Source organism: Callorhinus ursinus, unplaced genomic scaffold, assembly GCF_003265705.2.
Source record: "Callorhinus ursinus isolate GAN/ISIS: 27379988/994484 unplaced genomic scaffold, GSC_fseal_2.0 scaffold76, whole genome shotgun sequence".
Classification (NCBI taxonomy): Eukaryota; Metazoa; Chordata; class Mammalia; order Carnivora; family Otariidae; genus Callorhinus; species Callorhinus ursinus.
Window position 1 is genome coordinate 3593080 of NW_027397138.1, and position 13080 is coordinate 3606159.

The following is a 13080-nucleotide window of genomic DNA, read 5'->3' on the forward strand; positions in this document are numbered from 1 at the left end:
AACCAGTTTACAAATCTAAAATTCCTTCAGGATGTTATCTAGAGGTCATCTTAGTGATGCATTCTTTGGAATCCACTACCACCTGCGTCACTTTCTTTCTCCCTTACTTGCATGATTTTTCCGCTTAGCACTTAAACCCATCTAACATATTACGTATTATACTTACCTTGACTATTACCTATTTCCCCATTAGAATATTACAAAGAAAAGAACTCTTGTCCATTTGGCTCACTGGTCTAACTCAGTGTTTAGAACAATGCCTGGCACATAGTTGGTGCTCCACATGTATAATATATATATATGCTATAACATAACTTATGACATATATAATATCAACCATATAACATAACTTATGTGTAAAATATATATTATTATATTATTATATGTTATTTTATATTATAAAGTGAATTATATATTGTGCATTTGTTTTATTGAATACATTTACTTGGTCTATATTATATGTTCATTATGTTATATAATATACAATGTATATTAAAATAAATGATTGTATACTGCAGATATTCCCCTTAAGCTCCTAGCAATAAAGACACATGAAAAAATGGGATGCCCAGAGTGGGGTGGGGTGCCATTTTTCTGGGAGGGCCCAAACATGCAGACCCCAGGAGCAACATATGGTCAGGACAAGAGCAAGGGCTATGGAGTAAGGCAATGTGAGTTGAAGCCTGGCTCTGTTACTTACTAGCTCTGTGCAATTGGGCAAGTTATTTAACCTCTCTAAACTTCAGTTACCACACCCATAAATCTGGGATAATAACAGTACCTGCCTCATAAGTTTAATGCGAGCATTGAGTGAGCTCAAGTACGGGAAACAGCCTGCAGAGTATCTAGCAGAAAGCAGACTCTCCTTAAGTGCGAGATGATAGTAGGGATCTAAAAAGACATTTGCCCAAATCACTCGAAGACTACAAAGTGCAAGCACTTTCCCCTTGTACTTCTAAGCAGTCCAGGGCCAGAGAAACAGGAAATCATAATGCTTTGACAAATCAGAGCCTTTGGGAAATGTGTCATTTTGTGTAGCTGAGTTTTCTAAGGAGTTGAGCATCTGCCCGGGGACGGATCACAATTTCATGGGCGGAGTTTTGCTTTGTTTAGCTTTTGTGGTTTTGATGAAACATCTTACCCCAATACATTGAACTTCTCTGCCCAGATCCAGTGTGTGTGGTGGCAACATTCGCTCAGCCCAGCCTGCTCCACTACCCTTGGGCCTCAGCTTGTTCCCTAGCTTCCTGATAGGAATGCCCACTGCTGCAACAGAAAAATGAGCCTCCCCCCGCCCCCGCCGCCCCGGAGCACGGACTGGTAAGAGAGACGTGCCAACGGAGTCCGGGCTCCACTAGTTGCCCAGGCACACCAAGCACAACCCAGAAGAGTGGAGTTAACTCCCCAGGTGGCGAAGCTGATCAGTGAGGGTCAAAAATGGGAAAGAGCCAACAGAAGGAAGGCTCGCCTCCCCTCCAACCCGGAGATGCAGCGTTCCTATGTGGCCTCCCTGGAGACACATGCAGGGACTGAGAAACATGCTGGGGTTTGTTGTGAAGCTGTAGCCAATTTAATGATGTACCAATTTATATTTGGTCTCCCTTCCTTCAGGCCTGGCTTCCTTCCCTGCCCCTCATCCGCGTTCCCCTAGGATCGCACCCTTAATAAAACATTAGCCTGCTCTGTAACTTTCGCCCCAGGCTCTGTTTTCTAGGGAACCTGGGCCTTTACAATGATTGGGCCTCTTCCATAATGATCAGCTATTACACCATGTGGTAATGAAGCGATTGGGCTCCCTCTGGGTTCCAGCCCTTAAGGAGACACTTAGGGCTGTTTATCCAGTGTCTAAAGTGTAGTGTTTAAGAGCTCAGACTCTGGTGCTGGCCTACCTCAGTTAAATCCCAGCTCTCCCAGGGCAGTGAAACCGTGGACAGTCATTTAAAATCTAGCTTTTGTTTCCTCATCCATAAGATGCGGGTAGTCAGAGTACCCACCTCATGGAATCCTTGTGAGAAGGAAATGACGTAGTACTTATTTAATGCCTGGCATATGACAAACACACAATGTGGGTTAGCTACTTATTCCTCTTGCTGTCCGATTACAGACAGGATTAACAGGGTTACTTCTCACTGTTGTTATGAAGCCTTTCTTATATCAATATCTCTGCTTTGTGATTTCTAAAATACAGAAGGATAGGTATCGGGAAGTCTAGCTTATTAGAATTATGTGCAGAGTAAAAGTAAATAAGGTCTAGGCAAAAAAAGCCAAAAGTTCAGGTATGTCAGTACAAATTCCTTTTAAAGGCTATTTATAAGGTCCCCAACAGCAATTTTTGCTTCCATCCTAATTCTTGAATGTATCCTACCAAATTATGAAGTTCTCAATTAGCATGGTATTATTATATACATTTTGCAATCATGCCATGTGACCATGGAATATAGAATTCTGACTTAGCATGAACACCCCTTGGACTGTCTATACTATCCTACTTCAGAAACAACAATTTAGTGACCCATAAACGCAATTCTCACGCACTCCAATCTTGATTATTTGCCCTCTAGGCTAAAACTACACACAAATAGGACTACACCTGCACTTTTCACAACTAGAACAATGTTTAATGAAATTGTTATCCCAAACTGAATCACTCTTTTCCTTTCCAAGCTCATTCAGTTTAGCCGTGTGGTAAAGATTCCTTTAGAAATGTCCTCAAGGGATGAGAAAGACACAGATTAACTCTACCCAAGTCTGAGGAAAGATGTGTGATCTGCATGAGGGCAGGTGTGACCTTTCAGGATAAGACTTGAACTTTAAGCTCCATCCCCACGACCTCATTCAGGATCTCAGGGCCTCATACTGGCTCGAGTCTGATATATGATATCCCACGGATAGAATTCCCTATCAAAGCTGACCTCAAGTAAATGTGTATTTTTAATAATTACAGGACTTTATCAGGTTCCAGCCCATGAAATCAGAAACATCCTACCAACTCCAGCAGCCCAGGGACAGGGTAATTACTGGGAGATGCACTACAGATATATTCATTAGAACAGTCATAAATTAGATTATCTATAATAAATTTTAATAATAATGTGGACATGATGGTTCAGCAAAACCCCTCAAGATTTAGGGGAAATCCCCAAGTCATGCTTTTAGTGTACAGATAATGAGTCTAAATGAAAGAACTCCAACAGTTACTAGGACAGCCCTTAGAGGCCCTTTTTATCTCTTTCTGGATAGTGGTGTATCATACTGTTGAATTCCCAAATGGGTGTTATAAAAGAGAGTGGGCCCAAGGAACAGTGCAATTCTCTCACCAGCTAGCTACTCCAAAAAGGCAGTGAGCCCAAACTTCTTGACCTTGCAGATTTCTTAGTCTCCAAGTGCTGAACTTCCAGAACACTTCCTTGAGATACTCGGATGCACCAAGGAGCTGGATCCATTCACATGCAGCCTAAGTCTTGAATCCTTTGCACTGTCCGTCTGCTGGTTCAATAATACCTGAGAGCGATAAGGACCTTAAACCTGGGGCAGGTGTCTCTGGCACCACTCTTCAATTCAAGGACCAGTCTTTGAAGCCTGGTCCAGCTCAGCCACTCCCTCCATTGACCTTGAAGATTACTTCTCTCTGAAAAAATGTTCATTTACTAGCAGTGCTAGGCAGATGCCAATCTAACATGAAGCTATCAGACTCCAAGCTTCCAAGCCCCAGGGAGCAACCTAGCAATGTTTATGTGGTTGTACATTTTTATACATTTTTTTGCAAAAGTAATATATTTCAACCACAATAATTTAAAACTTCTTTCTCTTTCCCCTCCAACTTCCCCTCTATTACATTTTGCATCATCAGGTAGAATGGCTGCAGGCATAAGGCAGAATTGAGTTAAGGATACATTTAGCTTGCATTCACTGGCATATATTTACGTGGTTCTCCATCAACGCCAGTCACAGACAAATTGTTGTTAGCTGTCCCAGTGCAGGAATGGTTTCCAAAAGCACTCCTACTACCTACTGCACTGAGAGACCCAGCATTGTAGCATGGACATGAAAGACTAGAACTTATATCATTATATGAATGTATCCTGTGGTGGTCAGAATGATGATGACCATTACAGCCGGGGGGAATTGGGGGAGGGGGGGACACGGGGAACCAAGCTCAAATGTATGGAGCCAGAAGCTAGTTTGTGGAAAATTCCCCCATCATTACATATGTACATTTGTAACTGGAAGACTTGGTTCTTGCCTCCAGAGTCAAAAATGAAAGTTGTCTCCTGAAATGCAATGTACAAATTATAAACACACATGATTTTTTTCTTTTGTTGATTAGATTCCCTGAAATGGACATTACTGGACTCTTTTTGTTTACAGAGCACAGACAAGTAACAGTATTAGCAGCAAAGATGTCTGTTACAGCTCATAGGAGAAAGAAACTCAATAGAGATTTTTTTCAAATTTGACACCAACGTAGAAAATTTACATAGCATTACCAATAACAAGCCACAACCATGGAGTAACATGTCTAAACTCTCAACAATAAAAAACAAATTTCAATCAACCAGCACTGGAGGAAAATGAAATAATCTTTCTGTACTTTCTACAGAAACAATTGCAAAATTGTTGTCCCATGAACAGGCAATCAAACCAAAAATGTAACGAAAAAATGTAGGAGAAAGAAAGTATTAGAGAGGTAGGTTAGGAATTTAATCAACAAAATATGTTATTTTTCTGAGTTTTGTGATATTTGTGGTGTTTCCTGATTTTTAAACTTAAGAGTTGCTGTGAATTCCTTCCTCAGTTCAAACAAATACAGTAATTTTGTAGTCATAAACTTTTATGCTTTTTCTCAAAGCAGGGACCCAAGATGATACAAGGTATGTACTTCAAGCCTCACAAAACCTGGATCTGTTTCTGGGGTTAGACATTCCTTGACAATTAAGCCCGGCTTATATATCATCATCAACTCACTTTAATGCTCCGTTTATCACTCATACTGTCTTGTCTCCAGTTGGAATTTGTAAAAATCATCCCATGATGCCAAAGGGTGATGCTGGGGCCACAATAAACATGATGAATGGTGAGCACAAGGCACTCACTTTGTCACTTATGCATCACACAGTTTGTAATTACATGCTTTTCTGTCTTCACTGCTAGCCCTTGACTTAATCATCTGTGCATCCTTTTCAGTGCAAAGTACCCTGCCTACAGGGAATCAGTGAACTGCAAATGTGGGAATGAGGGAAGAAAGAGGTGGCAAGAAAAAAGGAAGAAGGGAAACAGAGGGAGAAGATACAGACTTTTAGGAAGCAAGTGGAGAAAAAACTATGAAAATTATTTAAGCTCTATTTTATAAGATCTTGGGGGTAAACCACATTATGTTTTCACCATAATATCTTTTAGGGTGTTTATGTGTGTGTGTGTGTGTGTGACACCTCAATTTTTCAGCTTAATTCCTTCAACTTTTATTCACTTTTTGACTCAAGACATTTGATATTCAATATGTTATTTTAGCTCGTATTATTCTCACCAGCACACTGCTTTTTAAAAGCAACTAGAATATTAACTATGTTATGCAAATGAAAATGCGGATTTAATCAGAAAGAGTGGCCCTAGAGGAGCCACTAAAGCCTCCAACATCCAAAGAGAAAATTGGAGACTCCTATTATATTCAATAATTTGTATACCAGTGCCCCGAATTTAATATAAATTGAATTGAATCCTAAACACAACTCTTTGTAGATTCTGTTGATAAGACATGCTTTCATAAAAACCAGCAAGCTAAAAATACAAACTACAGCCCATTTTCATTTTCATTTCATTTTCTTTTCAATGACACATTGTGAATGCAGTGGCATCACATAAATATTTATCAAACCCTATAATTCTTCCAAATGTAACGATAAATGAAAGTACCCTTCAAGGTGCACACAAAACACCTGCAAAAAACATTTTTTAGAAGATTGAAATAAGATGTAAGCTATCCGAAATCAGAACCGCTAATAGATGAAGTAATCATTTGATAGTCTTTGTAACCTCTGCTTACTGGACCTCTGAGGTTTTACTCTCTGTTAACCGAAGAAATAAAACCAATTCAGTATCACTCAGCACTGGGGGCCCTGACACGAAGGGCCAGGTAAGCCACTGAAAACTTCCCTTATTGATATAAAAGGAAGACGGATTTCAGAGAAAAGAACCACACAAGTTTTCAGGTTGTTGGCTTGCCACACTATTTTTTTAAGATTTTATTTATTTATTTGAGAGAGAGAATGAGAGACAGAGAGCATGAGAGGGAAGAGGTCAGAGGGAGAAGCAGAACCCCCGCTGAGCAGGGAGCCCGATGTGGGACTCTATCTTGGGACTTCAGGATCATGACCTGAGCCAAAGGCAGTCGCTCAACCAACTGAGCCACCCAGGTGCCCTTGCTACACTATTTGTACTTCCTCTTCATGGTAGTCATTATTTTTAACATTACTAGTTGCACAGGGATAATAACAGCTCAAACTTGATACACAGTGCAGACGTAATTATAGATTTTAGCCAACAATCCTCTACTAAAACCTAAAGTGCCTTCAGCCAACAGTTAAGATCAAGAAGAAGGCACCTGCTGAAAAGAGTCATAAAAGCATGCTGTTCATTATTTTCCAGAAGCTTCTAATTGTCTCTCCCAACTGGCTTACATGATAACTACTAAGTTCATCTGAATGTTGTGCAGTGTTCAGGGCCCCTCTGGGAAACATTATTTTTCCCTTAAATAATTATGATCCAAAGTCTAGAGCTAAGGTTAAAAATCCAGAGCCAAGAAAAGTTTCTGCTGTCACTTGATCATAACTTCATTCTTCTGGTCCCAAGCGCAAACTTTAAGGGCAAGCGTGGGCCAAAATTCAATGAGTCTCTTTTGACAGGTGGAGGTAAAACTATTGCCTTGAAAAAGAATGAGGATGGAGAACGACTTTTAGTCTGGAATTGTCAGGAATTGCACCAAAGCTGCCAAAAAACATCTGTCTTACTCTTCAGCCTGTCAAAGAGGAGTTAAGAGGCAAGTTTGGGGAAAAGAAGCTGGAATGATTAACAGCCATCCATAAGATAAAATAAGATTTCTGGCATCTCTGAATATAAGAAAAAGGAAGCTTGTATATTACTACACTATGCAAGAGATATGCTACTGTGGGAATCATCCACCCCTTTAAATACCTGGGTTAGCACTAACAGTTTCTGCAATGACAGAAAGCTCTTCATTTTTCTCACAACACAGATTTTCCTGTGCCTAGTTTTCGTTCTCCCCTCCTGACTCTCCGATGATTAGAGACTACAAATAAAAGACCTGGACTCAGCACAAGCACTAGTAAACAACTCTTCAGTTGAACTAACTAAATAAAAACTAGTCAGTTGTAGGACTTTACTCTTTCCTTGGCCACCAGCTGAAATGTGTCCTTCACCCTGTAGAAGATCAAGGTAGAGCATCACAACATCTGAGAGCTTGAAAGATCCTGGTACCACACCATCCAGCCAAATCCCTCTTCTTCCCATGGGAGAGGGTCTTCAGCAAGGCAAAAATTGTCTTCTCATTGTAAACCATACATGGAAAGTATACACTAGATGGAGACACAAAGTCCCTTGGTTTCACTTTCTTTCCTTGCAAAATGAAAGCAGTGGATAATTATGATCTCTTTACTCTTTCTCCCAGACTCTGGTGGAATGTGCCAACACACAGGGCAGCACCGCAGAAATTGGAGTTAATAGGATTTGCTGGAAAACATCAGCCTTACAAATATTTTTAAACTTAAAATCTGTTTTAGAAATATTCCCGTAAAAAATATTTTATCATTCAGGATCCTGACAGAGAAGAGACGGCACACTCCCAACTGGGTCATTGAGAAGTATGTAATAAACAGACTATTTACAAAGGTGTGGACAGGGTTTAGAGAAAATGATGCAGTACTCCAGGGTTGGTAACAGTGGGGAACTGTTTCTATCCCTAAGAGGATACAGCCAGACCACAGTAACCAGTATGGAAAGAATCAAATGGATAAATAACCTGACCTAATTCTCTTCTTCTCTACATTCCCAGTGGCAGAACTGACAGATGTCAGGGAATAAAGGAGCCCACAGGCCAAGGAACTCAGGCATCTGGACACAAAGCAGAAAGAAGGGTGGAAAATGGATCTGGAGAGGTAAATGGGAGAGAGCTAGCACAGATACTGAACACAATTATAAAGTTACATTCATTTATTGTTGGAACAGCATGTTCACTGAAAATAATAATTAGCTTTACAGTGTTTAGTAAGTGTGAGATGCCTCTTTTGGGTGTCTGTGTGAACCCAAATGTACTGTAGGTCTCCTAAGCCTCTGCCAGTCGTACCAAAACATTTGGGATAAAGAGAGCATCCTATGCTTACATGTGTTGGAGAAATGCTGCCTGCAGCTTCAATTTATAGAAAGGTAAATATAAATGCACATGTGTTGTGCATGTGAGCTCTCTCTCTTAAGACACCAAATGTGTGAAAAAAAGGGACACAACTGTGCCCACCTCGTGCGACGCCAGGATGAGACATGGGTAGAAAACATTTCACACAGAAACTGGCACACAGCGCTTGGTGAATGGTAACCACGGCCACCATTGCTGCCAGCATCACCACCTGCAGCTGCCTCTGACCTCTCAGATGGCCCAGGAAACTTCCCACCGTGGAAGGCTAAGTCTTACACCTGTAGCTCTCTGATCACTAGTGCCGGACCCCAGCCCTGCACACAGAGAGCGCAAAGAGAGCAGTCTAGGCTCGCATATGCTGGAGAAATGCCTGCTGCAGCTTCAATTTAAAGAAAGGTAAAAATGAATGTATGCTCTGCCAGGCTGTATTAGTATGCAGGAATTATTTACTCTTCACCATTCCTCCATAAGAGAAATATTCTCTGCCCCACCTCAATGTTGAGCTTGGCCCCATGGCCCGCTTCAGCTAATGGAATGTGGGCCAGGTCTGAGCAGGGGCTTTAAGAGGTACCACACACTTCCATCAGCCCTCCTGAGCTTCTGACCTCTACAGTGAGAACAGTATCATGTCCCAGACAGTGGATACTCCTTCAGCCTGGGTCCTGGAATGGCTAGGCCTGTGGGGCAGGTTAAAATTCAAACCACAGTTGTCGACTGTTCCCCCAGACTTGGGAGCAAGGAGAAAAACTGTTTCCATAACCTACCTTGCTGGAATTCCTGTGACAATCAGAAAGAGCACCCCCCAAGCACCTAGCACAGTGCCCGGCACAAGACAGACACTTGGTAAATGAAAGAAATAATATAATTAGCAGTAATGGATAACCAAGATATCTTCCCAATTATCCACGATGGATTTGCTGAACGAGAAGCCGTTTATCCCAATTAAAATATTTAAAATATTTCTTTAACTTCAGGTAAATAAAACAATGAAATCATTGCTCAAGTTGGCAGCCTACAAAAGAATCTAACAGAAAATCACAGTTTAAAAAAATACAACCCACTCTTTCTAAACCTTCTAAAACTTCTGAGTAGTCAAGAATATGAATTCCTGTTGTGTCAGAATAAGAATGCATTCTTTGTGAAGGAAGAATGATTAAATTGCATCTTCCAGACTAGTAATTTAAATTGTGATCAAATCCACTGTAGCTGGGGGCCTCCCAGTTAATCCATTTACTGTGAACATTATTAAACATTTATTAAATGCCTGTGCATGGTAAAAAAAAATTTTCAAAAGTAAGGTTTTGTTCGCTGAGCACCCTCCCCACCAAAAATCAAGAACATAAAAACTACTAAATGGATCAACTACTCCCAGTATAAGCAGTTTCACAAAACAGGAGCACGGCAATTACTGAAGCACAGAAAGAGATTTTTGATCCATCGGGAAGGCATTCAGAAAACTATCACCACCAATGAATAATAGAAGATTTATTTGGAGAGTAAAATCTGACTAGAAAAGAAATTTATAAAATATGAGCTCCATTTCCTGCCTTTCAAAAGAATAAGGAAAAGGACTTTACAGAAAAGATATAATCTGGTAGGCATTCTCTAAGGAACCCAAGTAAGATTCAGGCTGGTGTTTCCAAGCCCCCATATAGAAGGAAAGCTTGGAGGGCTTAAATGAAGATCCCCCTGGGGCTCTTACCCCACACCTACTGACTCGGAATCTTTGGGGAAAGGGCCCAGGAATCTGCATTTGTTAACAAACTCTCCAGCGATTCATGAGCACTCCTAGGTTTGAGAACCACTAGACAATGGAAGCCATTAAATAATCTTTGACCGCTGACTTAAAGGTTCTTGAAAGACAAAAAGAAAAACAAACAAACAAACAAGTTGAGTCCATCTTATGCCAAAGGACCACACGAAGACAGCAGAGTCTGGACTTGAGACTCAGTAACGGCTGCAGGGCTAAATAGCCATTCATTCTGCCAGCAGATCGAGCCATGATTTTCAGCGCTTGGAGGCAAAGAGCTGATGGACGCTGCCACAGTAATGCAAGCCCAACAGCACCATGGTGATGGCTTCTCCTGGGGGACATACATTTGCCAACATTCTCCTCAACCCCAGCATCCGGCTGGCACAAGTCCTGGCGATCATTCCTCATCAGTTTCCTGGGCTTGCAGATTAAAATATACAGAAGACGAGAGGGGAGGAAGTCAGATGGTTCGGGATATTATTACATGGAAATTCTGAACTTCATAAAAAATGTCAACCTCCAGTCCTACAATGTACCTAGAGAAAAACAGTTTTGCTTTCTAAGAGAAGGTAAAAACGATATGTAAAGAGGGTAAAAAAATTGCTACTACAGTTTTAAAAAGTAAAAATCCTCTGGGGAAGTAAATCACAATGTGTAGTGAGTGCAAAGAAAGGGGCACCAGGTTAAGACAGAGGAGACAGGTGGGTTCTAGATACATCTGTGTCCTCCAGTGGGTGTGTGACCTCACACAACGCACTTAGCTATGCTTTCACCTAAAAGAGTTAATGTTTATCAGAATGGGCATTTTAAGCCACAAAGCAATGTCAAAATGTAAGTGGTGTTATTATCATCCATGGCAAAATTTATTTTATACAGTCCAGAATCTAACAACAAAGTCAAAGCAGTGAATTGTTGTTTTTTTTTTAACAGAGGCAAAAGATATCAAACTCTTGGCATCAAGAATTATAAGGGAAGCTATATCATCAGATGAAACTATACACACATTTTCTGAAATCACACCCCAAGATGAGACCAAATTCTATGGTACAAATAAGGAAAATCCAGGCACTCTCACCTAGTTGCTCCTGCTCTTCCCTGCACCAAGCTACACCAACATGAAACTTCCAAATAAAACCAACTCAATGTGGCTGATGCAGTCCTCTATGTAGCAGTGGCTAATGAGTCCACCTGACACCTTCCTGTTTGGCCTACCTTACCCACATCCACCCGAGTCCCGAGGAGAAGCTTCTCTCACTGGAGAGCCACAAAAAATGAGATGAGGAGGAAAAAGGAAGGGTGACTAATGGCCAGTGCCATCAGTCAATGGACTGTAAGGGCTTTGAAAACTGTTTAACACTTATTGCCTAACAGATTTTAGATCAACACCAAATTCAAGTATATCTGGAAACATGAGGAAGCCCATATGTCTCTTTAGGTGGGAGACAGCATACTATACTGCAGTTACTTTGAGTTGAGTTTGAAACGAGGCTTCAAGTTATCCATCTTCTCTGCGTATCAGTTTATGACTTGATGATTATTAGTTCTACCTCCTGGGGCAGTTGGGATCATTAAACAAGACCCTACTATAAGTGTGGTACCCACCTTAAGTACTCCATGAGGTCATTAGCGGTGGCAAAGTATTAGCACAGAGTAGACACTCAGTAAACATACTTCCCTTCTCATTCTGTATTTCAAAGATGAAAATATACTCCAGTCAAATGAAAAATGATACATAATAAAATAGAGTGTGTGGCCAAATCAGATCCTTGACATTTATCTTTTCCTTCATTATGGCTATGGAGACCAATTTTACAATTTACACTAGCCATAATTAAGGCATGTGTATATAAAAATTACAGTGTAAGTTTGTGATGGTACATACAGTTTTGTAACTTCCATCCAGTAGTTAATACAATTTCTCAAGTCCTTCCTCCACCACTGTAATAATACCCCCCCCCACTACCTGTTTTAATCATCATTATTATCCCTGGGAACAAAGCACCCTGTGAGTGTTGCAGAAAATGAGTTAATACATACAAATGTACCTTGAAAACTGTGAACAGCTAATATTACTATCTACTTGAGAGTAAAGAAGACACAGCCCCTGTGTTGAGATGACTACAATCTATAGAAAATGCACAGTGTTAATCAAGGAACACAACACACACATAGGCACATGTCCGTTTAAAGATAAATAACAATAACAAGAATAGAAAAATGTGTGTGTGTGTGTCTGTATCTATGATGAAAAGTAAATAAATAGGTGAGGGACAATGAAAATACTGGAGCAATTTTGCCCCATATTTTAAAATGTTTCTATAAAACAATCAGTTCTTACAAATAAAATCTTAAAATCCATTTTTTTATGAGTACAATCCACAACATGCCCCCCCAGCCTCTCATGACAACATTTGTAGAAGCACACTGCCATATATTAACTGCGTATCTCCAGTGCAAATCCTTGTCATTCAAAGGCCAGATGTGCCTGTGAAACATGAAAGGCCAAGCAACTGCTGCAAAACCACTTCAGCAAAGCTTTACTGGAAAGGGAAAGATTGGTGTGTAAGACCCATTTGAAAATCCATTTCACACTTCTAATTTAAAGCCAATTCAAATGTAATTTACTTTATCAGGGCCCTTAACTTTGTGAAGGTCAGAAGTATAATCAACAGAGGTGAAAATTACTTACGCTTATCAAAAGATAACCCGGTAATAGTGCTGAACAAGAAAAACAAAAACCAGGAAACAGGACTCCCATTGAAAACCATGGTGAGAACCACCGTATAACACATCTTCTTACAAACCAATGCATATGCGTTCTGACATAATGCTTTCACCTGAGTCATCTCTGCACCAAATGCAAACTCATTTGTCATTCTATTTCAGTGGGAGAAGATTCCTTTTC

The 13080-nt window shown here is 40.4% G+C and overlaps 1 protein-coding gene across 1 annotated transcript in view; it reads right to left on the minus strand.

Moving 5' to 3' along the window:
* FAT3 (FAT atypical cadherin 3) overlaps positions 1 to 13080 on the minus strand; it is a 643793-nt gene that overhangs the window by 490018 nt on the left and 140695 nt on the right. The window lies entirely within an intron of this gene.